The sequence below is a fragment of the Pseudophryne corroboree genome, chromosome 11 (assembly GCF_028390025.1).
Source record: "Pseudophryne corroboree isolate aPseCor3 chromosome 11, aPseCor3.hap2, whole genome shotgun sequence".
Taxonomy (NCBI): Eukaryota; Metazoa; Chordata; class Amphibia; order Anura; family Myobatrachidae; genus Pseudophryne; species Pseudophryne corroboree.
Window position 1 is genome coordinate 166,541,631 of NC_086454.1, and position 27,371 is coordinate 166,569,001.

Genomic DNA, 27,371 nt, shown 5'->3' on the forward strand with positions numbered 1-27,371 from the left:
TTCTCCATTTTTTTTTACTTCAGTGTGCACTAATGAGAGGGGAGCACATATCTTCTTCTTCTTCTAGTAACACCTAGTGCCCTCTATGTTTGAGCAGCAATATAATAACTGATTAATTTGCCCTTGCATATCTTAGTTATGCCATATTGCTTGATTTGAGACAAAAGTCACTGAGCCATGTAGAGAAAAATCTTCATCAGCCAAAGGATGACACTCCCACTGGCTTCTGAAATGTATTTGAAGAGATTTTGTGATATATGTGTCTATGATGTTTCCAAGTATTCATGCACTCCACCGATGAGCTTATTCCATTCTTGTCCATCAAGAACAGCAAATTGCCCATACGGGGATCGAACCCGTGACCTTAGCATTATTAGCACCACGCTCTAACCAACTGCGCTAACCGGCCACAGATATTACTGCAAGCAAACACAAAACTGGCAAATATATCTCAAAGCACAGATCATATTTTGTTTTTATAGCATTTCATTTTTCAAAAAAAAGCTTAAGCCATAGAGTCACTTGAAGCATGGGTATCATAAAAATGCTCCAGTTTCTTTCCACATTGCAAAATAAAAATAAATATTAGATAGGATAATTACAAAGATTAAGGCATCTAGTAATAGTATAAAAATAGACAATTTAGACTAGGAGTATATGCAAATCTAAGCAAAATCAATCTAAAAAATCTAATACACAATTTTTAATTGTAAATTTACAGATTGTTGAAAAAGATAATCCAGGATGTAATCCATTATGTATTAAATTTAGTATGTTTTACCAAGTTGTGTATGAATAACATTTAACACAAAAAAATATATATTGGGGAAGAAGCTTAATGTGCCCATTGGAAATAAAGAATGCTAGCCCATTTTGGAATGCAAAGCTTAAGAAAATACAAACTTCAATCCATAGGAAAGCACTTTTTATTCAGTCTACACTCTGTAATCATACTATAGCTTAATTTACAAATTGTGATGTCATTATCAGACTTAACTCACAAGAGACTTTCATCCTTGGTCTATAAAAAAGGCAGTCCTCTGTTATAAAGCTTGAAACAATTGTAAGTGGCTGATATGCAAATATGGAAATACAGAAAAACTGTCAATTCAATGCTAGGATAATATAAGGGGTGATGCTCCAACTGAAATTGGTCCTAGGCATTTAGGTTTCTAGTATCTATCTTCTCCTTTAAAAAAAAGGTTACTTTTTATATATTATCATTGGGTTTGGACAAATATTCTACATAATACCTATTGCATCCCTGAGCTTATTAGAAACTTGAAATAATATATATAATGTATTGAATTTCTTTTCTTTGCATTTAAAAGATGAGCGCACTTCAGTAGATGCCATTGCTCAGGTGAGGGTTCAATGGTATAATTGTTAGCACCCTGGACTTTGAATCTAGTCATCTGAGTTCATATCTCATGGGAGGTAACATTGTTTATTTTCCTTTTGTTCAAAGCTCCATTTTCATTCAATGTATGAGTATTGTAAATCTTCATTTAAAATTCATATAAATTCCATCATCTTCAGTGGTGTCCTTTGTTTAAACTCTTTTATAAACTTATCAAATCAGAAGTATGTCAAATATTTGGAAATAAGAAAAGATACAATAAGAATGCAGAGATCCATTACTTGTGCTCTGGTCTTTAGAAATTCTCAATTTTTTTTACTTCAGTGTGCACTAATGAGAGGGGAGCACATATCTTCTTCTTCTTCTAGTAACACCTAGTGCCCTCTATGTTTGAGCAGCAATATAATAACTGATTAATTTGCCCTTGCATATCTTAGTTATGCCATATTGCTTGATTTGAGACAAAAGTCACTGAGCCATGTAGAGAAAAATCTTCATCAGCCAAAGGATGACACTCCCACTGGCTTCTGATATGTATTTGAAGAGATTTTGTGATATATGTGTCTATGATGTTTTCAAGTATTCATGCACTCCACCGATGAGCTTATTCCATTCTTGTCCATCAAGAAAAGCAAACGGCTCATACGGGGATCGAACCCATGACCTTGGCGTTATTAGCACCACGCTATAACCAACTGAGCTAACCGGCCACAGATATTACTGCAAGCAAACACAAAACTGGCAAATGTACCTCAAAGCACAGATCATATTTTGTTTTTATAGCATTTCATTTTTCAAAAAAAAGCTTAAGCCATAGAGTCACTTGAAGCATGGGTATCATAAAAATGCTCCAGTTTCTTTCCACATTACAAAATAAAAATAAATATTAGATAGGATAATAACAAAGATTAAGGCATCTACTAATAGTATAAAAATAGACAATTTATTCAAGGAGTATATGCAAATCTAAGCAAAATCAATCTAAAAAATCTAATACACAATTTTTAATTGTAAATTTACAGATTGTTGAAAAAGATAATCCCAGGATGTAATCCATTATGTATTAAATTTAGTATGTTTTACCAAGTTGTGTATGAATAACTTTTAACACAAAAAAATATATATTGGGGAAGTAACTTAATGTGCCCATTGGAAATAAAGAATGCTAGCCCATTTTGGAATGCAAAGCTTAAGAAAATACAAACTTCAATCCATAGGAAAGCACTTTTTATTCAGTCTACACTCTGTAATCATACTATAGCTTAATTTACAAATTGTGATGTCATTATCAGACTTAACTCACAAGAGACTTTCACCCTTGGTCTATAAAAAAGGCAGTCCTCTGTTATAAAGCTTGAAACAATTGTAAGTGGCTGATATGCAAATATGGAAATACTGAAAAACTGTCAATTCAATGCTAGGATAACATAAGGGGTGATGCTCCAACTGAAATTGGTTCTAGGTATTTAGGTTTCTAGTATCTATCTTCTCCTTTAAAAAATAGGTTACTTTTTATATATTATCATTGGGTTTGGACAAATATTCTACATAATACCTATTGCATCCCTGAGCTTATTAGAAACTTGAAATAATATATATAAAGTATTGAATTTATTTTCTTTGCATTTAAAAGATGAGCGCACTACAGTAGATGCCATTGCTCAGGTGAGGGTTCCATGGTGTAATTGAAAGCACCCTGGACTTTGAATCTAGTAATTTGAATTCATATCTCGTGGGAGCTAACATTGTTTATTTTCCTTTTGTTCAAAGCTCCATTTTCATTCAATGTATGAGTATTGCAAATCTTCATTTAAAATTCATATAAATTCCATCATCTTCAGTGGTGTCCTTTGTTTAAACTCATTATTAAACTTATCAAATCAGAAGTATGTCAAATATTTGGAAACAAGAAAAGATGCAATAAGAATGCAGAGATCCATTACTTGTGCTCTGGTCTTTAGAAATTCTCCATTTTTTTTTACTTCAGTGTGCACTAATGAGAGGGGAGCACATATCTTCTTATTCTTCTTCTAGTAACACCTAGTGCCCTCTATGTTTGAGCAGCAATATAATAACTGATTAATTTGCCCTTGCATATCTTAGTTATGCCATATTGCTTGATTTGAGACAAAAGTCACTGAGCCATGTAGAGAAAAATCTTCATCAGCCAAAGGATGACACTCCCACTGGCTTCTGATATGTATTTGAAGAGATTTTGTGATATATGTGTCTATGATGTTTTCAAGTATTCATGCACTCCACCGATGAGCTTATTCCATTCTTGTCCATCACAAAAGCAAATGGCCCATACTGGGATCAAACCCGTGACCTTGGCGTTATTAGCACCACGCTCTAACCAACTGAGCTAACCGGCCACAGATGTTACTGCAAGCAAACACAAAACTGGCAAATGTACCTCAAAGCACAGATCATATTTTGTTTTTATAGCATTTCATTTTTAAAAAAAAAGCTTAAGCCATAGAGTCACTTGAAGCATGGGTATCATAAAAATGCTCCAGTTTCTTTCCACATTACAAAATAAAAAATAATATTAGATAGGATAATAACAAAGATTAAGGCATCTACTAATAGTATAAAAATAGACAATTTAGACAAGGAGTATATGCAAATCTAAGCAAAATCAATCTAAAAAATCTAATACACAATTTTTAATTGTAAATTTACAGATTGTTGAAAAAGATAATCCAGGATGTAATCCATTATGTATTAAATTTAGTATGTTTTACCAAGTTGTGTATGAATAACTTTTAACACAAAAAAATAAATATTGGGGAAGTAGCTTAATGTGCCTATTGGAAATAAAGAATGCTAGCCCATTTTGGAATGCAAAGCTTAAGAAAATACAAACTTCAATCCATAGGAAAGCACTTTTTAATCAGTCTACACTCTGTAATCATACTATAGCTTAATTTACAAATTGTGATGTCATTATCAGACTTAACTCACAAGAGACTTTCATCCTTGGTCTATAAAAAAGGCAGTCCTCTGTTTTAAAGCTTGAAACAATTGTAAGTGGCTGATATGCAAATATGGAAATACAGAAAAACTGTCAATTCAATGCTAGGATAACATAAGGGGTGATGCTCCAACTGAAATTGGTCCTAGGCATTTAGGTTTCTAGTATCTATCTTCTCCTTTAAAAAATAGGTTACTTTTTATATATTATCATTGGGTTTGGACAAATAATCTACATAATACCTATTGCATCCCTGAGCTTATTAGAAACTTGAAATAATATATATAAAGTATTGAATTTCTTTTCTTTGCATTTAAAAGATGAGCGCACTTCAGTAGATGCCATTGCTCAGGTGAGGGTTCCGTGGTGTAATTGTTAGCACCCTGGACTTTGAATCTAGTAATCTGAATTCATATCTCGTGGGAGCTAACATTGTTTATTTTCCTATTGTTCAAAGCTCCATTTTCATTCAATGTATGAGTATTGCAAATCTTCATTTAAAATTCTTATAAATTCCATCATCTTCAGTGGTGTCCTTTGTTTAAACTCATTTTTAAACTTATCAAATCAGAAGTATGTCAAATATTTGGAAATAAGAAAAGATGCAATAAGAATGCAGAGATCCATTACTTGTGCTCTGGTCTTTAGAAATTCTCAATTTTTTTTAACTTCAGTGTGCACTAATGAGAGGGGAGCACATATCTTCTTCTTCTTCCAGTAACACCTAGTGCCCTCTATGTTTGAGCAGCAATATAATAACTGATTAATTTGCCCTTGCATATCTTAGTTATGTCATATTGCTTGATTTGAGACAAAAGTCACTGAGCTATGTAGAGAAAAATCTTCATCAGCCAAAGGATGACACTCCCTCTGGCTTCTGATATGTATTTGAAAAGATTTTGTGATATATGTGTCTATGATGTTTTCAAGTATTCATGCACTCCACGATGAGCTTATTCCATTCTTGTCCTTCAAGAAAAGCAAATGGCCCATACGGGGATCGAACCCGTGACCTTAGCGTTATTAGCACCACGCTCTAACCAACTGAGCTAACAGGCCACACGTATTACTTCTAGCAAACACAAAACTGGCAAATGTACCTCAAAGCACAGATCATATTTTGTTTTTATAGCATTTCATTTTTCAAAAAAATAGCTTAAGCCATAGAGTCACTTGAAGCATGGGTATCATAAAAATGCTCCAGTTTCTTTCCACATTACAAAATAAAAATAAATATTAGATAGGATAATAACAAAGATTAAGGCATCTAGTAATAGTATAAAAATAGACAATTTAGACTAGGAGTATATGCAAATCTAAGCAAAAGCAATCTAAAAAATCTAATACACAATTTTTAATTGTAAATTTACAGATTGTTGAAAAAGATAATCCCAGGATGTAATCCATTATGTATTAAATTTAGTATGTTTTACCAAGTTGTGTATGAATAACTTTTAACACAAAAAAATATATATTGGGGAAGTAGCTTAATGTGCCCATTGGAAATAAAGAATGCTAGCCCATTTTGGAATGCAAAGCTTAAGAAAATACAAACTTCAATCCATAGGAAAGCACTTTTTATTTAGTCTACACTCTGTAATCATACTATAGCTTAATTTACAAATTGTGATGTCATTATCAGACTTAACTCACAAGAGACTTTCATCCTTGGTCTATAAAAAAGGCAGTCCTCTGTTATAAAGCTTGAAACAATTGTAAGTGGCTGATATGCAAATATGGAAATACAGAAAAACTGTCAATTCAATGCTAGGATAACATAAGGGGTGATATCACGCTCCAACTGAAATTGGTCCTAGGCATTTAGGTTTCTAGTATCTATCTTCTCCTTTAAAAAATAGGTTACTTTTTATATATTATCATTGGGTTTGGACAAATATTCTACATAATACCTATTGCATCCCTGAGCTTATTAGAAACTTGAAATAATATATATAAAGTATTGAATTTCTTTTCTTTGCATTTAAAAGATGAGTGCACTTCAGTAGATGCCATTGCTCAGGTGAGGGTTCCATGGTGTAATTGTTAGCACCCTGGACTTTGAATCTAGTAATCTGAGTTCATATCTCGTGGGAGCTAACATTGTTTATTTTCCTTTTGTTCAAAGCTCCATTTTCATTCAATGTATGAGTATTGCAAATCTTCATTTAAAATTCATATAAATTCCATCATCTTCAGTGGTATCCTTTGTTTAAACTCATTTTTAAACTTATCAAATCAGAAGTATGTCAAATATTTGGAAATAAGAAAAGATGCAATAAGAATGCAGAGATCCATTACTTGTGCTCTGGTCTTTAGAAATTCTCCATTTTTTTTTACTTCAGTGTGCACTAATGAGAGGGGAGCACATATATTCTACTTCTTCTAGTAACACCTAGTGCCCTCTATGTTTGAGCAGCATTATAATAACTGATTAATTTGCCCTTGCATATCTTAGTTATGCCATATTGCTTGATTTGAGACAAAAGTCACTGAGCCATGTAGAGAAAAATCTTCATCAGCCAAAGGATGACACTCCCACTGGCTTCTGATATGTATTTGAAGAGATTTTGTGATATATGTGTCTATGATGTTTTCAAGTATTCATGCACTCCACGATGAGCTTATTCCATTCTTGTCCATCAAGAAAAGCAAATGGCCCATACGGGGATCGAACCCGTGACCTTGGCGTTATTAGCACCACGCTCTAACCAACTGAGCTAACAGGCCACAGATATTACTGCCAGCAAACACAAAACTGGAAAATGTACCTCAAAGCACAGATCATATTTTGTTTTTATAGCATTTCATTTTTCAAAAAAAAGCTTAAGCCATAGAGTCACTTGAAGCATGGGTATCATAAAAATGCTCCAGTTTCTTTCCACATTACAAAATAAAAATAAATATTAGATAGGATAATAACAAAGATTAAGGCATCTACTAATAGTATAAAAATAGACAATTTAGACAAGAGGTATATGCAAATCTAAGCAAAATCAATCTAAAAAATCTAATACACAATTTTTAATTGTAAATTTACAGATTGTTGAAAAAGATAATCCCAGGATGTAATCCATTATGTATTAAATTTAGTATGTTTTACCAAGTTGTGTATGAATAACTTTTAACACAAAAAAATATATATTGGGGAAGTAGCTTAATGTGCCCATTGGAAATAAAGAATGCTAGCCCATTTTGGAATGCAAAGCTTAAGAAAATACAAACTTCAATCCATAGGAAAGCACTTTTTATTTAGTCTACACTCTGTAATCATACTATAGCTTAATTTACAAATTGTGATGTCATTATGAGACTCAACTCACAAGAGACTTTCATCCTTGGTCTATAAAAAAGGCAGCCCTCTGTTATAAAGCTTGAAACAATTGTAAGTGGCTGATATGCAAATATGGAAATACAGAAAAACTGTCAATTCAACGCTAGGATAACATAAGGGGTGATGCTCCAACTGAAATTGGTCCTAGGCATTTAGGTTTCTAGTATCTATCTTCTCCTTTAAAAAATAGGTTACTTTTTATATATTATCATTGGTTTTGGACAAATATTCTACATAATACCTATTGCATCCCTGAGCTTATTAGAAACTTGAAATAATATATATAAAGTATTGAATTTCTTTTCTTTGCATTTAAAAGATGAGCGCACTTCAGTAGATGCCATTGCTCAGGTGAGGGTTCCATGGTGTAATTGTTAGCACCCTGGACTTTGAATCTAGTCATCTGAGTTCATATCTCGTGGGAGCTAACATTGTTTATTTTCCTTTTGTTCAAAGCTCCATTTTCATTCAATGTATGAGTATTGCAAATCTTCATTTAAAATTCATATAAATTCCATCATCTTCAGTGGTGTCCTTTGTTTAAACTAATTTTTAAACTTATCAAATCAGAAGTATGTCAAATATTTGGAAATAAGAAAAGATGCAATAAGAATGCAGAGATCCATTACTTGTGCTCTGGTCCTTAGAAATTCTCCATTTTTTTTACTTCAGTGTGCACTAATGAGAGGGGAGCACATATCTTCTTCTTCTTCTAGTAACACCTAGTGCCCTCTATGTTTGAGCAGCAATATAACTGATTAATTTGCCCTTGCATATCTTAGTTATGCCATATTGCTTGATTTGAGACAAAAGTCACTGAGCCATGTAGAGAAAAATCTTCATCAGCCAAAGGATGACACTCCCACTGGCTTCTGATATGTATTTGAAGAGATTTTGTGATATATGTGTCTATGATGTTTTCAAGTATTCATGCACTCCACGATGAGCTTATTCCATTCTTGTCCATCAAGAAAAGCAAATGGCCCATACGGGGATCGAACCCGTGACCTTGGTGTTATTAGCACCACACTCTAACCAACTGAGCTAACCAGCCACAGATATTCCTGCAAGAAAACACAAAACTGGCAAATGTACCTCAAAGCACAGATCATATTTTGTTTTTATAGCATTTCATTTTTCAAAAAAAAGCTTAAGCCATAGAGTCACTTGAAGCATGGGTATCATAAAAATGCTCCAGTTTCTTTCCACATTACAAAATAAAAATAAATATTAGATAGGATAATAACAAAGATTAAGGCATCTACTAATAGTATAAAAATAGACAATTTAGACAAGGAGTATATGCAAATCTAAGCAAAATCAATCTAAAAAATCTAATACACAATTTTTAATTGTAAATTTACAGATTGTTGAAAAAGATAATCCCAGGATGTAATCCATTATGTATTAAATTTAGTATGTTTTACCAAGTTGTGTATGAATAACTTTTAACACAAAAAAATATATATTGGGGAAGTAGCTTAATGTGCCCATTAGAAATAAAGAATGCTAGCCCATTTTGGAATGCAAAGCTTAAGAAAATACAAACTTCAATCCATAGGAAAGCACTTTTTATTCAGTCTACACTCTGTAATCATACTATAGCTTAATTTACAAATTGTGATGTCATTATCAGATTTAACTCACAAGAGACTTTCATCCTTGGTCTATAAAAAAGGCAGTCATCTGTTATAAAGCTTGAAACAATTGTAAGTGGCTGATATGCAAATATGGAAATACAGAAAAACTGTCAATTCAATGCTAGGATAACATAAGGGGTGATGCTCCAACTGAAATTGGTCCTAGGCATTTAGGTTTCTAGTATCTATCTTCTCCTTTAAAAAATAGGTTACTTTTTATATATTATCATTGGTTTTGGACAAATATTCTACATAATACCTATTGCATCCCTGAGCTTATTAGAAACTTGAAATAATATATATAAAGTATTGAATTTCTTTTCTTTGCATTTAAAAGATGAGCGCACTTCAGTAGATGCCATTGCTCAGGTGAGGGTTCCATGGTGTAATTGTTAGCACCCTGGACTTTGAATCTAGTCATCTGAGTTCATATCTCGTGGGAGCTAACATTGTTTATTTTCCTTTTGTTCAAAGCTCCATTTTCATTCAATGTATGAGTATTGCAAATCTTCATTTAAAATTCATATAAATTCCATCATCTTCAGTGGTGTCCTTTGTTTAAACTAATTTTTAAACTTATCAAATCAGAAGTATGTCAAATATTTGGAAATAAGAAAAGATGCAATAAGAATGCAGAGATCCATTACTTGTGCTCTGGTCCTTAGAAATTCTCCATTTTTTTTACTTCAGTGTGCACTAATGAGAGGGGAGCACATATCTTCTTCTTCTTCTAGTAACACCTAGTGCCCTCTATGTTTGAGCAGCAATATAACTGATTAATTTGCCCTTGCATATCTTAGTTATGCCATATTGCTTGATTTGAGACAAAAGTCACTGAGCCATGTAGAGAAAAATCTTCATCAGCCAAAGGATGACACTCCCACTGGCTTCTGATATGTATTTGAAGAGATTTTGTGATATATGTGTCTATGATGTTTTCAAGTATTCATGCACTCCACGATGAGCTTATTCCATTCTTGTCCATCAAGAAAAGCAAATGGCCCATACGGGGATCGAACCCGTGACCTTGGTGTTATTAGCACCACACTCTAACCAACTGAGCTAACCGGCCACAGATATTCCTGCAAGAAAACACAAAACTGGCAAATGTACCTCAAAGCACAGATCATATTTTGTTTTTATAGCATTTCATTTTTCAAAAAAAAGCTTAAGCCATAGAGTCACTTGAAGCATGGGTATCATAAAAATGCTCCAGTTTCTTTCCACATTACAAAATAAAAATAAATATTAGATAGGATAATAACAAAGATTAAGGCATCTACTAATAGTATAAAAATAGACAATTTAGACAAGGAGTATATGCAAATCTAAGCAAAATCAATCTAAAAAATCTAATACACAATTTTTAATTGTAAATTTACAGATTGTTGAAAAAGATAATCCCAGGATGTAATCCATTATGTATTAAATTTAGTATGTTTTACCAAGTTGTGTATGAATAACTTTTAACACAAAAAAATATATATTGGGGAAGTAGCTTAATGTGCCCATTAGAAATAAAGAATGCTAGCCCATTTTGGAATGCAAAGCTTAAGAAAATACAAACTTCAATCCATAGGAAAGCACTTTTTATTCAGTCTACACTCTGTAATCATACTATAGCTTAATTTACAAATTGTGATGTCATTATCAGATTTAACTCACAAGAGACTTTCATCCTTGGTCTATAAAAAAGGCAGTCATCTGTTATAAAGCTTGAAACAATTGTAAGTGGCTGATATGCAAATATGGAAATACAGAAAAACTGTCAATTCAATGCTAGGATAACATAAGGGGTGATGCTCCAACTGAAATTGGTCCTAGGCATTTAGGTTTCTAGTATCTATCTTCTCCTTTAAAAAATAGGTTACTTTTTATATATTATCATTGGTTTTGGACAAATATTCTACATAATACCTATTGCATCCCTGAGCTTATTAGAAACTTGAAATAATATATATAAAGTATTGAATTTCTTTTCTTTGCATTTAAAAGATGAGCGCACTTCAGTAGATGCCATTGCTCAGGTGAGGGTTCCATGGTGTAATTGTTAGCACCCTGGACTTTGAATCTAGTCATCTGAGTTCATATCTCGTGGGAGCTAACATTGTTTATTTTCCTTTTGTTCAAAGCTCCATTTTCATTCAATGTATGAGTATTGCAAATCTTCATTTAAAATTCATATAAATTCCATCATCTTCAGTGGTGTCCTTTGTTTAAACTAATTTTTAAACTTATCAAATCAGAAGTATGTCAAATATTTGGAAATAAGAAAAGATGCAATAAGAATGCAGAGATCCATTACTTGTGCTCTGGTCCTTAGAAATTCTCCATTTTTTTTACTTCAGTGTGCACTAATGAGAGGGGAGCACATATCTTCTTCTTCTTCTAGTAACACCTAGTGCCCTCTATGTTTGAGCAGCAATATAACTGATTAATTTGCCCTTGCATATCTTAGTTATGCCATATTGCTTGATTTGAGACAAAAGTCACTGAGCCATGTAGAGAAAAATCTTCATCAGCCAAAGGATGACACTCCCACTGGCTTCTGATATGTATTTGAAGAGATTTTGTGATATATGTGTCTATGATGTTTTCAAGTATTCATGCACTCCACGATGAGCTTATTCCATTCTTGTCCATCAAGAAAAGCAAATGGCCCATACGGGGATCGAACCCGTGACCTTGGTGTTATTAGCACCACACTCTAACCAACTGAGCTAACCGGCCACAGATATTCCTGCAAGAAAACACAAAACTGGCAAATGTACCTCAAAGCACAGATCATATTTTGTTTTTATAGCATTTCATTTTTAAAAAAAAAGCTTAAGCCATAGAGTCACTTGAAGCATGGGTATCATAAAAATGCTCCAGTTTCTTTCCACATTACAAAATAAAAATAAATATTAGATAGGATAATAACAAAGATTAAGGCATCTACTAATAGTATAAAAATAGACAATTTAGACAAGGAGTATATGCAAATCTAAGCAAAATCAATCTAAAAAATCTAATACACAATTTTTAATTGTAAATTTACAGATTGTTGAAAAAGATAATCCCAGGATGTAATCCATTATGTATTAAATTTAGTATGTTTTACCAAGTTGTGTATGAATAACTTTTAACACAAAAAAATATATATTGGGGAAGTAGCTTAATGTGCCCATTAGAAATAAAGAATGCTAGCCCATTTTGGAATGCAAAGCTTAAGAAAATACAAACTTCAATCCATAGGAAAGCACTTTTTATTCAGTCTACACTCTGTAATCATACTATAGCTTAATTTACAAATTGTGATGTCATTATCAGATTTAACTCACAAGAGACTTTCATCCTTGGTCTATAAAAAAGGCAGTCATCTGTTATAAAGCTTGAAACAATTGTAAGTGGCTGATATGCAAATATGGAAATACAGAAAAACTGTCAATTCAATGCTAGGATAACATAAGGGGTGATGCTCCAACTGAAATTGGTCCTAGGCATTTAGGTTTCTAGTATCTATCTTCTCCTTTAAAAAATAGGTTACTTTTTATATATTATCATTGGTTTTGGACAAATATTCTACATAATACCTATTGCATCCCTGAGCTTATTAGAAACTTGAAATAATATATATAAAGTATTGAATTTCTTTTCTTTGCATTTAAAAGATGAGCGCACTTCAGTAGATGCCATTGCTCAGGTGAGGGTTCCATGGTGTAATTGTTAGCACCCTGGACTTTGAATCTAGTCATCTGAGTTCATATCTCGTGGGAGCTAACATTGTTTATTTTCCTTTTGTTCAAAGCTCCATTTTCATTCAATGTATGAGTATTGCAAATCTTCATTTAAAATTCATATAAATTCCATCATCTTCAGTGGTGTCCTTTGTTTAAACTAATTTTTAAACTTATCAAATCAGAAGTATGTCAAATATTTGGAAATAAGAAAAGATGCAATAAGAATGCAGAGATCCATTACTTGTGCTCTGGTCCTTAGAAATTCTCAATTTTTTTTACTTCAGTGTGCACTAATGAGAGGGGAGCACATATCTTCTTCTTCTTCTAGTAACACCTAGTGCCCTCTATGTTTGAGCAGCAATATAACTGATTAATTTGCCCTTGCATATCTTAGTTATGCCATATTGCTTGATTTGAGACAAAAGTCACTGAGCCATGTAGAGAAAAATCTTCATCAGCCAAAGGATGACACTCCCACTGGCTTCTGATATGTATTTGAAGAGATTTTGTGATATATGTGTCTATGATGTTTTCAAGTATTCATGCACTCCACGATGAGCTTATTCCATTCTTGTCCATCAAGAAAAGCAAATGGCCCATACGGGGATCGAACCCGTGACCTTGGTGTTATTAGCACCACACTCTAACCAACTGAGCTAACCGGCCACAGATATTCTTGCAAGAAAACACAAAACTGGCAAATGTACCTCAAAGCACAGATCATATTTTGTTTTTATAGCATTTCATTTTTAAAAAAAAAGCTTAAGCCATAGAGTCACTTGAAGCATGGGTATCATAAAAATGCTCCAGTTTCTTTCCACATTACAAAATAAAAATAAATATTAGATAGGATAATAACAAAGATTAAGGCATCTACTAATAGTATAAAAATAGACAATTTAGACAAGGAGTATATGCAAATCTAAGCAAAATCAATCTAAAAAATCTAATACACAATTTTTAATTGTAAATTTACAGATTGTTGAAAAAGATAATCCCAGGATGTAATCCATTATGTATTAAATTTAGTATGTTTTACCAAGTTGTGTATGAATAACTTTTAACACAAAAAAATATATATTGGGGAAGTAGCTTAATGTGCCCATTAGAAATAAAGAATGCTAGCCCATTTTGGAATGCAAAGCTTAAGAAAATACAAACTTCAATCCATAGGAAAGCACTTTTTATTCAGTCTACACTCTGTAATCATACTATAGCTTAATTTACAAATTGTGATGTCATTATCAGATTTAACTCACAAGAGACTTTCATCCTTGGTCTATAAAAAAGGCAGTCATCTGTTATAAAGCTTGAAACAATTGTAAGTGGCTGATATGCAAATATGGAAATACAGAAAAACTGTCAATTCAATGCTAGGATAACATAAGGGGTGATGCTCCAACTGAAATTGGACCTAGGCATTTAGGTTTCTAGTATCTATCTTCTCCTTTAAAAAATAGGTTACTTTTTATATATTATCATTGGTTTAGGACAAATATTCTACATAATACCTATTGCATCCCTGAGTTTATTAGAAACTTGAAATAATATATATTAAGTATTGAATTTCTTTTCTTTGCATTTAAAAGATGAGCGCACTTCAGTAGATGCCATTGCTCAGGTGAGGGTTCCATGGTGTAATTGTTAGCACCCTGGACTTTGAATCTAGTCATCTGAGTTCATATCTCGTGGGAGCTAACATTGTTTATTTTCCTTTTGTTCAAAGCTCCATTTTCATTCAATGTATGAGTATTGCAAATCTTCATTTAAAATTCATATAAATTCCATCATCTTCAGTGGTGTCCTTTGTTTAAACTCATTTTTAAACTTATCAAATCAGAAGTATGTCAAATATTTGGAAATAAGAAAAGATGCAATAAGAATGCAGAGATCCATTACTTGTGCTCTGGTCTTTAGAAATTCTCAATTTTTTTTACTTCAGTGTGCACTAATGAGAGGGGAGCACATATATTCTTCTTCTTCTTCTTCTTCTTCTTCTTCTTCTTCTTCTTCTTCTTCTAGTAACACCTAGTGCCCTCTATGTTTGAGCAGCAGTATAATAACTGATTAATTTTCCCTTGAATATCTTAGTTATGCCATATTGCTTGATTTGAGACAAATGTCACTGAGCCATGTAGAGAAAAATCTTCATCAGCCAAAGAATGACACTCCCACTGGTTTCTTATATGTATTTGAAGAGATTTTGTGATATATGTGTCTATGATGTTTTCAAGTATTCATGCACTCCACCGATGAGCTTATTCCATTCTTGTCCATCAAGAAAAGCCAATGGCCCATACGGGGATCGAACCCGTGACCTTGGCATTATTAGCACCACACTCTAACCAACCAAGCTAACAGGCCACAGATATTACTGCCAGCAAACACAAAACTGGCAAATGTACCTCAAAGCACAGATCATATTTTGTATTTATAGCATTTCATTTTTCAAAAAAAAGCTGAAGCCATAGAGTCACTTGAAGCATGGGTATCATAAAAATGCTCCAGTTTCTTTCCACATTACAAAATAAAAATAAATATTAGATAGGATAATAACAAAGATTAAGGCATCTACTAATAGTATAAAAATAAACAATTTAGACAAGGAGTATATGCAAATCTAAGCAAAATCAATCTAAAAAATCTAATACACAATTTTTAATTGTAAATTTACAGATTGTTGAAAAAGATAATCCCAGGATGTAATCCATTATGTATTAAATTTAGTATGTTTTACCAAGTTGTGTATGAATAACTTTTAACACAAAAAAATATATATTGGGGCTAGTAGCTTAATGTGCCCATTGGAAATAAAGAATGCTAGTCCATTTTGGAATGCAAAGCTTAAGAAAATACAAACTTCAATCCATAGGAAAGCACTTTTTATTCAGTCTACACTCTGTAATCATACTATAGCTTAATTTACAAATTGTGATGTCATTATCAGACTTAACTCACAAGAGACTTTCATCCTTGGTCTATAAAAAAGGCAGTCCTCTGTTATAAAGCTTGAAACAATTGTAAGTGGCTGATATGCAAATATGGAAATACAGAAAAACTGTCAATTCAATGCTAGGATAACATAAGGGGTGATGCTCCAACTGAAATTGGTCCTAGGCATTTAGGTTTCTAGTATCTATCTTCTCCTTTAAAAAATAGGTTACTTTTATATATTATCATTGGGTTTGGACAAATATTCTACATAATACCTATTGCATCCCTGAGCTTATTAGAAACTTGAAATAATATATATAAAGTATTGAATTTCTTTTCTTTGCATTTAAAAGATGAGTGCACTTCAGTAGATGCCATTGCTCAGGTGAGGGTTCCATGGTGTAATTGTTAGCACCCTGGACTTTGAATCTAGTAATCTGAGTTCATATCTCGTGGGAGCTAACATTGTTTATTTTCCTTTTGTTCAAAGCTCCATTTTCATTCAATGTATGAGTATTGCAAATCTTCATTTAAAATTTATATAAATTCCATCATCTTCAGTGGTGTCCTTTGTTTAAACTCATTTTTAAACTTATCAAATCAGAAGTATGTCAAATATTTGGAAATAAGAAAAGATGCAATAAGAATGCAGAGATCCATTACTTGTGCTCTGGTCTTTAGAAATTCTCCATTTTTTTTTACTTCATTGTGCACTAATGAGAGGGGAGCACATATCTTCTACTTCTTCTAGTAACACCTAATGCCCTCTATGTTTGAGCAGCATTATAATAACTGATTAATTTGCCCTTGCATATCTTAGTTATGCCATATTGCTTGATTTGAGACAAAAGTCACTGAGCCATGTAGAGAAAAATCTTCATCAGCCAAAGGATGACACTCCCACTGGCTTCTGATATGTATTTGAAGAGATTTTGTGATATATGTGTCTATGATGTTTTCAAGTATTCATGCACTCCACGATGAGCTTATTCCATTCTTGTCCATCAAGAAAACCAAATGGCCCATACGGGGATCGAACCCGCGACCTTGGCGTTATTAACACCACGCTCTAACCAACTGAGCTAACAGGCCACGGATATTACTGCCAGCAAACACAAAACTGGCAAATGTACCTCAAAGCACAGATCATATTTTGTTTTTATAGCATTTCATTTTTCAAAAAAAAGCTTAAGCCATAGAGTCACTTGAAGCATGGGTATCATAAAAATGCTCCAGTTTCTTTCCACATTACAAAATAAAAATAAATATTAGATAGGATAATAACAAAGATTAAGGCATCTACTAATAGTATAAAAATAGACAATTTAGACAAGAGGTATATGCAAATCCAAGCAAAATCAATCTAAAAAATCTAATACACAATTTTTAATTGTAAATTTACAGATTGTTGAAAAAGATAATCCCAGGATGTAATCCATTATGTATTAAATTTAGTATGTTTTACCAAGTTGTGTATGAATAACTTTTAACACAAAAAAATATATATTGGGGAAGTAGCTTAATGTGCCCATTGGAAATAAAGAATGCTAGCCCATTTTGGAATGCAAAGCTTAAGAAAATACAAACTTCAATCCATAGGAAAGCACTTTTTATTTAGTCTACACTCTGTAATCATACTATAGCTTAATTTACAAATTGTGATGTCATTATCAGACTTAACTCACAAGAGACTTTCATCCTTGGTCTATAAAAAAAGGCAGCCCTCTGTTATAAAGCTTGAAACAATTGTAAGTGGCTGATATGCAAATATGGAAATACATAAAAACTGTCAATTCAATGCTAGGATAACATAAGGGGTGATGCTCCAACTGAAATTGGTCCTAGGCATTTAGGTTTCTAGTATCTATCTTCTCCTTTAAAAAATAGGTTACTTTTTATATATTATCATTGGTTTTGGACAAATATTCTACATAATACCTATTGCATCCCTGAGCTTATTAGAAACTTGAAATAATATATATAAAGTATTGAATTTCTTTTCTTTGCATTTAAAAGATGAGCGCACTTCAGTAGATGCCATTGCTCAGGTGAGGGTTCCATGGTGTAATTGTTAGCACCCTGGACTTTGAATCTAGTCATCTGAGTTCATATCTCGTGGGAGCTAACATTGTTTATTTTCCTTTTGTTCAAAGCTCCATTTTCATTCAATGTATGAGTATTGCAAATCTTCATTTAAAATTCATATAAATTCCATAATCTTCAGTGGTGTCCTTTGTTTAAACTCATTTTTAAACTTATCAAATCAGAAGTATGTCAAATATTTGGAAATAAGAAAAGATGCAATAAGAATGCAGAGATCCATTACTTGTGCTCTGGTCTTTAGAAGTTCTCCATTTTTTTTACTTCAGTGTGCACTAATGAGAGGGGAGCACATATATTCTTCTTCTTCTTCTTCTAGTAACACCTAGTGCCCTCTATGTTTGAGCAGCAGTATAATAACTGATTAATTTTCCCTTGAATATCTTAGTTATGCCATATTGCTTGATTTGAGACAAATGTCACTGAGCCATGTAGAGAAAAATCTTCATCAGCCAAAGGATGACACTCCCACTGGTTTCTTATATGTATTTGAAGAGATTTTGTGATATATGTGTCTATGATGTTTTCAAGTATTCATGCACTCCACCGATGAGCTTATTCCATTCTTGTCCATCAAGAAAAGCAAATGGCCCATACGGGGATCGAACTCATGACCTTGGCATTATTAGCACCACACTCTAACCAACTGAGCTAACAGGCCACAGATATTACTGCCAGCAAACACAAAACTGGCAAATGTACCTCAAAGCACAGATCATATTTTGTTTTTATAGCATTTCATTTTTCAAAAAAAAAGCTGAAGCCATAGAGTCACTTGAAGCATGGGTATCATAAAAATGCTCCAGTTTCTTTCCACATTACAAAATAAAAATAAATATTAGATAGGATAATAACAAAGATTAAGGCATCTAGTAATAGTATAAAAATAGACAATTTAGACTAGGAGTATATGCAAATCTAAGCAAAATCAATCTAAAAAATCTAATACACAATTTTTAATTGTAAATTTACAGATTGTTGAAAAAGATAATCCCAGGATGTAATCCATTATGTATTAAATTTAGTATGTTTTACCAAGTTGTGTATGAATAACTTTTAACACAAAAATATATATATTGGGGCTAGTAGCTTAATGTGCCCATTGGAAATAAAGAATGCTAGCCATTTTGGAATGCAAAGCTTAAGAAAATACAAACTTCAATCCATAGGAAAGCACTTTTTATTCAGTCTACACTCTGTAATCATACTATAGCTTAATTTACAAATTGTGATGTCATTATCAGACTTAACTCACAAGAGACTTTCATCCTTGGTCTATAAAAAAGGCAGTCCTCTGTTATAAAGCTTGAAACAATTGTAAGTGGCTGATATGCAAATATGGAAATACAGAAAAACTGTCAATTCAATGCTAGGATAACATAAGGGGTGATGCTCCAACTGAAATTGGACCTAGGCATTTAGGTTTCTAGTATATATCTTCTCCTTTAAAAATAGGTTACTTTTTATATATTATCATTGGTTTAGGACAAATATTCTACATAATACCTATTGCATCCCTGAGCTTATTAGAAACTTGAAATAATATATATAAAGTATTGAATTTCTTTTCTTTGCATTTAAAAGATGAGTGCACTTCAGTAGATGCCATTGCTCAGGTGAGGGTTCCATGGTGTAATTGTTAGCACCCTGGACTTTGAATCTAGTAATCTGAGTTCATATCTCGTGGGAGCTAACATTGTTTATTTTCCTTTTGTTCAAAGCTCCATTTTCATTCAATGTATGAGTATTGCAAATCTTCATTTAAAATTCATATAAATTCCATCATCTTCAGTGGTGTCCTTTGTTTAAACTCATTTTTAAACTTATCAAACCAGAAGTATGTCAAATATTTGGAAATAAGAAAAGATGCAATAAGAATGCAGAGATCCATTACTTGTGCTCTGGTCTTTAGAAATTCTCCATTTTTTTTACTTCATTGTGCACTAATGAGAGGGGAGCACATATCTTCTACTTCTTCTAGTAACACCTAGTGCCCTCTATGTTTGAGCAGCATTATAATAACTGAATAATTTGCCCTTGCATATCTTAGTTATGCCATATTGCTTGATTTGAGACAAAAGTCACTGAGCCATGTAGAGAAAAATCTTCATCAGCCAAAGGATGACACTCCCACTGGCTTCTGATATGTATTTGAAGAGATTTTGTGATATATGTGTCTATGATGTTTTCAAGTATTCATGCACTCCACGATGAGCTAATTCCATTCTTGTCCATCAAAAAAAGCAAATGGCCCATACGGGGATCGAACCCGTGACCTTGGCGTTATTAGCACCACGCTCTAACCAACTGAGCTAACAGGCCACAGATATTACTGCCAGCAAACACAAAACTAGCAAATGTACCTCAAAACACAGATCATATTTTGTTTTTATAGCATTTCATTTTTCAAAAAAAAGCTTAAGCCATAGAGTCACTTGAAGCATGGGTATCATAAAAATGCTCCAGTTTCTTTCCACATTACAAAATAAAAATAAATATTAGATAGGATAATAACAAAGATTAAGGCATCTACTAATAGTATAAAAATAGACAATTTAGACAAGAGGTATATGCAAATCTAAGCAAAATCAATCTAAAAAATCTAATACACAATTTTTAATTGTAAATTTACAGATTGTTGAAAAAGATAATCCCAGGATGTAATCCATTATGTATTAAATTTAGTATGTATTACCAAGTTGTGTATGAATAACTTTTAACACAAAAAAATATATATTGGGGAAGTAGCTTAATGTGCCCATTGGAAATAAAGAATGCTAGCCCATTTTGGAATGCAAAGCTTAAGAAAATACAAACTTCAATCCATAGGAAAGCACTTTTTATTCAGTCTACACTCTGTAATCATACTATAGCTTAATTTACAAATTGTGATGTCATTATCAGACTTAACTCACAAGAGACTTTCATCCTTGGTCTATAAAAAAGGCAGTCCTCTGTTATAAAGCTTGAAACAATTGTAAGTGGCTGATATGTAAATATGGAAATACAGAAAAACTGTCAATTCAATGCTAGGATAACATAAGGGGTGATGCTCCAACTGAAATTGGTCCTAGGCATTTAGGTTTCTAGTATCTATCTTCTCCTTTAAAAAATAGGTTACTTTTTATATATTATCATTGGTTTTGGACAAATATTCTACATAATACCTATTGCATCCCTGAGCTTATTAGAAACTTGAAATAATATATATAAAGTATTGAATTTCTTTTCTTTGCATTTAAAAGATGAGCGCACTTCAGTAGATGCCATTGCTCAGGTGAGGGTTCCATGGTGTAATTGTTAGCACCCTGGACTTTGAATCTAGTCATCTGAGTTCATATCTCGTGGGAGCTAACATTGTTTATTTTCCTTTTGTTCAAAGCTCCATTTTCATTCAATGTATGAGTATTGCAAATCTTCATTTAAAATTCATATAATTTCCATAATCTTCAGTGGTGTCCTTTGTTTAAACTCATTTTTAAACTTATCAAATCAGAAGTATGTCAAATATTTGGAAATAAGAAAAGATGCAATAAGAATGCAGAGATCCATTACTTGTGCTCTGGTCTTTAGAAATTCTCCATTTTTTTTACTTCAGTGTGCACTAATGAGAGGGGAGCACATATCTTCTTCTTCTAGTAACACCTAGTGCCCTCTATGTTTGAGCAGCAATATAATAACTGATTAATTTGCCCTTGCATATCTTAGTTATGCCATATTGCTTGATTTGAGACAAAAGTCACTGAGCCATGTAGAGAAAAATCTTCATCAGCCAAAGGATGACACTCCCACTTGCTTCTGATATGTATTTGAAGAGATTTTGTGATATATGTGTCTATGATGTTTTTAAGTATTCATGCACTCCACCAATGAGCTTATTCCGTTCTTGTCCATCAAGAAAAGCAAATGGCCCATACGGGGATCGAACCCGTGACCTTGGCGTTATTAGCACCACGCTCTAACCAACTGAGCTAACAGGCCACAGATATTACTGCACGCAAACACAAAACTGGCAAATGTACCTCAAAGCACAGATCATATTTTGTTTTTATAGCATTTCATTTTTCAAAAAAAAGCTTAAGCCATAGAGTCACTTGAAGCATGGGTATCATAAAAATGCTCCAGTTTCTATCCACATTACAAAATAAAAATAAATATTAGATAGGATAATAACAAAGATTAAGGCATCAACTAATAGTATAAAAATAGACAATTTAGACAAGGAGTATATGCAAATCTAAGCAAAATCAATCTAAAAAATCTAATACACAATTTTTAATTGTAAATTTACAGATTGTTGAAAAAGATAATCCCAGGATGTAATCCATTATGTATTAAATTTAGTATGTTTTACCAAGTTGTGTATGAATAACTTTTAACACAAAAAAATATATATTGGGGAAGTAGCTTAATGTGCCCATTGGAAATAAAGAATGCTAGCCCATTTTGGAATGCAAAGCTTAAGAAAATACAAACTTCAATCCATAGGAAAGCACTTTTTATTCAGTCTACACTCTGTAATCATACTATAGCTTAATTTACAAATTGTGATGTCATTATCAGATTTAACTCACAAGAGACTTTCATCCTTGGTCTATAAAAAAGGCAGTCCTCTGTTATAAAGCTTGAAACAATTGTAAGTGGCTGATATGCAAATATGGAAATACAGAAAAACTGTCAATTCAATGCTAGGATAACATAAGGGGTGATGCTCCAACTGAAATTGGTCCTAGGCATTTAGGTTTCTAGTATCTATCTTCTCCTTTAAAAAATAGGTTACTTTTTATATATTATCATTGGTTTTGGACAAATATTCTACATAATACCTATTGCATCCCTGAGCTTATTAGAAACTTGAAATAATATATATAAAGTATTGAATTTCTTTTCTTTGCATTTAAAAGATGAGCGCACTTCAGTAGATGCCATTGCTCAGGTGAGGGTTGAATGGTGTAATTGTTAGCACCCTGGACTTTGAATCTAGTCATCTGAGTTCATATCTCGTGGGAGCTAACATTGTTTATTTTCCTTTTGTTCAAAGCTCCATTTTCATTCAATGTATGAGTATTGCAAATCTTCATTTAAAATTCATATAAATTCCATCATCATCAGTGGTGTCCTTTGTTTAAACTCATTTTTAAACTTATCAAATCAGAAGTATGTCAAATATTTGGAAATAATAAAAGATGCAATAAGAATGCAGAGATCCATTACTTGTGCTCTGGTCTTTAGAAATTCTCCATTTTTTTTACTTCAGTGTGCACTAATGAGAGGGGAGCACATATCTTCTTCTTCTTCTTCTAGTAACACCTAGTGCCCTCTATGTTTGAGCAGCAATATAATAACTGATTAATTTGCCCTTGCATATCTTAGTTATGCCATATTGCTTGATTTGAGACAAAAGTCACTGAGCCATGTAGAGAAAAATCTTCATCAGCCAAAGGATGACACTCCCACTAGCTTCTGATATGTATTTGAAGAGATTTTGATATATATGTGTCTATGATGTTTTCAAGTATTCATGCACTCCACCGATGAGCTTATTCCATTCTTGTCCATCAAGAAAAGCATATGGCCCATACGGGGATCGAACCCGTGACCTTGGCGTTATTAGCACCACGCTCTAACCAACTGAGCTAACCGGCCACAGATGTTACTGCATGCAAACACAAAACTGGCAAATGTACCTCAAAGCACAGATCATATTTTGTTTTTATAGCATTTCATTTTTCAAAAAAAAGCTAAAGCTATAGAGTCACTTGAAGCATGGGTATCATAAAAATGCTCCAGTTTCTTTCCACATTACAAAATAAAAATAAATATTAGATAGGATAATAACAAAGATTAAGGCATCTAGTAATAGTATAAAAATAGACAATTTAGACTAGGAGTATATGCAAATCTAAGCAAAATCAATCTAAAAAATCTAATACACAATTTTTAATTGTAAATTTACAGATTGTTGAAAAAGATAATCCCAGGATGTAATCCATTATGTATTAAATTTAGTATGTTTTACCAAGTTGTGTATGAATAACTTTTAACACAAAAAAATATATATTGGGGAAGTAGCTTAATGTGCCCATTGGAAATAAAGAATGCTAGCCCATTTTGGAATGCAAAGCTTAAGAAAATACAAACTTCAATCCATAGGAAAGCACTTTTTATTCAGTCTACACTCTGTAATCATACAATAGCTTAATTTTCAAATTGTGATGTCATTATCAGATTTAACTCACAAGAGACTTTCATCCTTGGTCTATAAAAAAGGCAGTCCTCTGTTATAAAGCTTGAAACAATTGTAAGTGGCTGATATGCAAATATGGAAATACAGAAAAACTGTCAATTCAATGCTAGGATAACATAAGGGGTGATGCTCCAACTGAAATTGGTCCTAGGCATTTAGGTTTCTAGTATCTATCTTCTCCTTTAAAAAATAGGTTACTTTTTATATATTATCATTGGTTTTGGACAAATATTCTACATAATACCTATTGCATCCCTGAGCTTATTAGAAACTTGAAATAATATATATAAAGTATTGAATTTCTTTTCTTTGCATTTAAAAGATGAGCGCACTTCAGTAGATGCCATTGCTCAGGTGAGGGTTCCATGGTGTAATTGTTAGCACCCTGGACTTTGAATCTAGTCATCTGAGTTCATATCTCGTGGGAGCTAACATTGTTTATTTTCCTTTTGTTCAAAGCTCCATTTTCATTCAATGTATGAGTATTGCAAATCTTCATTTAAAATTCATATAATTTTCATAATCTTCAGTGGTGTCCTTTGTTTAAACTCATTTTTAAACTTATCAAATCAGAAGTATGTCAAATATTTGGAAATAAGAAAAGATGCAATAAGAATGCAGAGATCCATTACTTGTGCTCTGGTCTTTAGAAATTCTCCATTTTTTTTACTTCAGTGTGCACTAATGAGAGGGGAGCACATATCTTCTTCTTCTAGTAACACCTAGTGCCCTCTATGTTTGAGCAGCAATATAATAACTGATTAATTTGCCCTTGCATATCTTAGTTATGCCATATTGCTTGATTTGAGACAAAAGTCACTGAGCCATGTAGAGAAAAATCTTCATCAGCCAAAGGATGACACTCCCACTTGCTTCTGATATGTATTTGAAGAGATTTTGTGATATATGTGTCTATGATGTTTTTAAGTATTCATGCACTCCACCAATGAGCTTATTCCGTTCTTGTCCATCAAGAAAAGCAAATGGCCCATACGGGGATCGAACCCGTGACCTTGGCGTTATTAGCACCACGCTCTAACCAACTGAGCTAACAGGCCACAGATATTACTGCACGCAAACACAAAACTGGCAAATGTACCTCAAAGCACAGATCATATTTTGTTTTTATAGCATTTCATTTTTCAAAAAAAAGCTTAAGCCATAGAGTCACTTGAAGCATGGGTATCATAAAAATGCTCCAGTTTCTATCCACATTACAAAATAAAAATAAATATTAGATAGGATAATAACAAAGATTAAGGCATCAACTAATAGTATAAAAATAGACAATTTAGACAAGGAGTATATGCAAATCTAAGCAAAATCAATCTAAAAAATCTAATACACAATTTTTAATTGTAAATTTACAGATTGTTGAAAAAGATAATCCCAGGATGTAATCCATTATGTATTAAATTTAGTATGTTTTACCAAGTTGTGTATGAATAACTTTTAACACAAAAAAATATATATTGGGGAAGTAGCTTAATGTGCCCATTGGAAATAAAGAATGCTAGCCCATTTTGGAATGCAAAGCTTAAGAAAATACAAACTTCAATCCATAGGAAAGCACTTTTTATTCAGTCTACACTCTGTAATCATACTATAGCTTAATTTACAAATTGTGATGTCATTATCAGATTTAACTCACAAGAGACTTTCATCCTTGGTCTATAAAAAAGGCAGTCCTCTGTTATAAAGCTTGAAACAATTGTAAGTGGCTGATATGCAAATATGGAAATACAGAAAAACTGTCAATTCAATGCTAGGATAACATAAGGGGTGATGCTCCAACTGAAATTGGTCCTAGGCATTTAGGTTTCTAGTATCTATCTTCTCCTTTAAAAAATAGGTTACTTTTTATATATTATCATTGGTTTTGGACAAATATTCTACATAATACCTATTGCATCCCTGAGCTTATTAGAAACTTGAAATAATATATATAAAGTATTGAATTTCTTTTCTTTGCATTTAAAAGATGAGCGCACTTCAGTAGATGCCATTGCTCAGGTGAGGGTTGAATGGTGTAATTGTTAGCACCCTGGACTTTGAATCTAGTCATCTGAGTTCATATCTCGTGGGAGCTAACATTGTTTATTTTCCTTTTGTTCAAAGCTCCATTTTCATTCAATGTATGAGTATTGCAAATCTTCATTTAAAATTCATATAAATTCCATCATCATCAGTGGTGTCCTTTGTTTAAACTCATTTTTAAACTTATCAAATCAGAAGTATGTCAAATATTTGGAAATAAGAAAAGATGCAATAAGAATGCAGAGATCCATTACTTGTGCTCTGGTCTTTAGAAATTCTCCATTTTTTTTACTTCAGTGTGTACTAATGAGAGGGGAGCACATATCTTCTTCTTCTAGTAACACCTAGTGCCCTCTATGTTTGAGCAGCAATATAATAACTGATTAATTTGCCCTTGCATATCTTAGTTATGCCATATTGCTTGATTTGAGACAAAAGTCACTGAGCCATGTAGAGAAAAATCTTCATCAGCCAAAGGATGACACTCCCACTGGCTTCTGATATGTATTTGAAGAGATTTTGTGATATATGTGTCTATGATGTTTTCAAGTATTCATGCACTCCACCGATGAGCTTATTCCATTCTTGTCCATCAAGAAAAGCAAATGGCCCATACGGGGATCGAACACGTGACCTTGGCATTATTAGCACCACACTCTAACCAACTGAGCTAACAGGCCACAGATATTACTGCCAGCAAACACAAAACTGGCAAATGTACCTCAAAGCACAGATCATATTTTGTTTTTATAGCATTTCATTTTTCAAAAAAAATCTTAAGCCATAGAGTCACTTGAAGCATGGGTATCATAAAAATGCTCCAGTTTCTTTCCACATTACAAAATAAAAATAAATATTAGATAGGATAATAACAAAGATTAAGGCATCTCGTAATAGTATAAAAATAGACAATTTAGACTAGGAGTATATGCAAATCTAAGCAAAATCAATCTAAAAAAATCTAATACACAATTTTTAATTGTAAATTTACAGATTGTTGAAAAAGATAATCCCAGGATGTAA

The 27,371-nt window shown here is 32.7% G+C and overlaps 16 non-coding genes across 16 annotated transcripts; all 16 read right to left on the reverse strand.

Moving 5' to 3' along the window:
- Positions 1 to 1,996: 1,996 nt before the first annotated feature.
- Positions 1,997 to 2,070, reverse strand: TRNAI-AAU (transfer RNA isoleucine (anticodon AAU)). Its single transcript has one exon. It is a non-coding gene; the product is annotated as a tRNA-Ile (tRNA).
- A 1,591-nt stretch (positions 2,071 to 3,661) lies between these two features.
- Positions 3,662 to 3,735, reverse strand: TRNAI-AAU (transfer RNA isoleucine (anticodon AAU)). The gene has a single exon. It is a non-coding gene; the product is annotated as a tRNA-Ile (tRNA).
- Positions 3,736 to 5,322: 1,587 nt separating this feature from the next.
- On the reverse strand, positions 5,323 to 5,396 carry TRNAI-AAU (transfer RNA isoleucine (anticodon AAU)). Its single transcript has one exon. It is a non-coding gene; the product is annotated as a tRNA-Ile (tRNA).
- A 1,594-nt stretch (positions 5,397 to 6,990) lies between these two features.
- TRNAI-AAU (transfer RNA isoleucine (anticodon AAU)) lies at positions 6,991 to 7,064 on the reverse strand. Its single transcript has one exon. It is a non-coding gene; the product is annotated as a tRNA-Ile (tRNA).
- Positions 7,065 to 8,648: 1,584 nt separating this feature from the next.
- TRNAI-AAU (transfer RNA isoleucine (anticodon AAU)) lies at positions 8,649 to 8,722 on the reverse strand. Its single transcript has one exon. It is a non-coding gene; the product is annotated as a tRNA-Ile (tRNA).
- A 1,584-nt stretch (positions 8,723 to 10,306) lies between these two features.
- TRNAI-AAU (transfer RNA isoleucine (anticodon AAU)) lies at positions 10,307 to 10,380 on the reverse strand. The gene has a single exon. It is a non-coding gene; the product is annotated as a tRNA-Ile (tRNA).
- Positions 10,381 to 11,964: 1,584 nt separating this feature from the next.
- TRNAI-AAU (transfer RNA isoleucine (anticodon AAU)) lies at positions 11,965 to 12,038 on the reverse strand. The gene has a single exon. It is a non-coding gene; the product is annotated as a tRNA-Ile (tRNA).
- A 1,584-nt stretch (positions 12,039 to 13,622) lies between these two features.
- Positions 13,623 to 13,696, reverse strand: TRNAI-AAU (transfer RNA isoleucine (anticodon AAU)). The gene has a single exon. It is a non-coding gene; the product is annotated as a tRNA-Ile (tRNA).
- Positions 13,697 to 15,320: 1,624 nt separating this feature from the next.
- TRNAI-AAU (transfer RNA isoleucine (anticodon AAU)) lies at positions 15,321 to 15,394 on the reverse strand. Its single transcript has one exon. It is a non-coding gene; the product is annotated as a tRNA-Ile (tRNA).
- Positions 15,395 to 16,982: 1,588 nt separating this feature from the next.
- On the reverse strand, positions 16,983 to 17,056 carry TRNAI-AAU (transfer RNA isoleucine (anticodon AAU)). Its single transcript has one exon. It is a non-coding gene; the product is annotated as a tRNA-Ile (tRNA).
- Positions 17,057 to 18,651: 1,595 nt separating this feature from the next.
- Positions 18,652 to 18,725, reverse strand: TRNAI-AAU (transfer RNA isoleucine (anticodon AAU)). The gene has a single exon. It is a non-coding gene; the product is annotated as a tRNA-Ile (tRNA).
- A 1,587-nt stretch (positions 18,726 to 20,312) lies between these two features.
- TRNAI-AAU (transfer RNA isoleucine (anticodon AAU)) lies at positions 20,313 to 20,386 on the reverse strand. The gene has a single exon. It is a non-coding gene; the product is annotated as a tRNA-Ile (tRNA).
- A 1,585-nt stretch (positions 20,387 to 21,971) lies between these two features.
- TRNAI-AAU (transfer RNA isoleucine (anticodon AAU)) lies at positions 21,972 to 22,045 on the reverse strand. The gene has a single exon. It is a non-coding gene; the product is annotated as a tRNA-Ile (tRNA).
- Positions 22,046 to 23,636: 1,591 nt separating this feature from the next.
- Positions 23,637 to 23,710, reverse strand: TRNAI-AAU (transfer RNA isoleucine (anticodon AAU)). Its single transcript has one exon. It is a non-coding gene; the product is annotated as a tRNA-Ile (tRNA).
- Positions 23,711 to 25,295: 1,585 nt separating this feature from the next.
- TRNAI-AAU (transfer RNA isoleucine (anticodon AAU)) lies at positions 25,296 to 25,369 on the reverse strand. The gene has a single exon. It is a non-coding gene; the product is annotated as a tRNA-Ile (tRNA).
- Positions 25,370 to 26,954: 1,585 nt separating this feature from the next.
- On the reverse strand, positions 26,955 to 27,028 carry TRNAI-AAU (transfer RNA isoleucine (anticodon AAU)). The gene has a single exon. It is a non-coding gene; the product is annotated as a tRNA-Ile (tRNA).
- Positions 27,029 to 27,371: the final 343 nt, after the last annotated feature.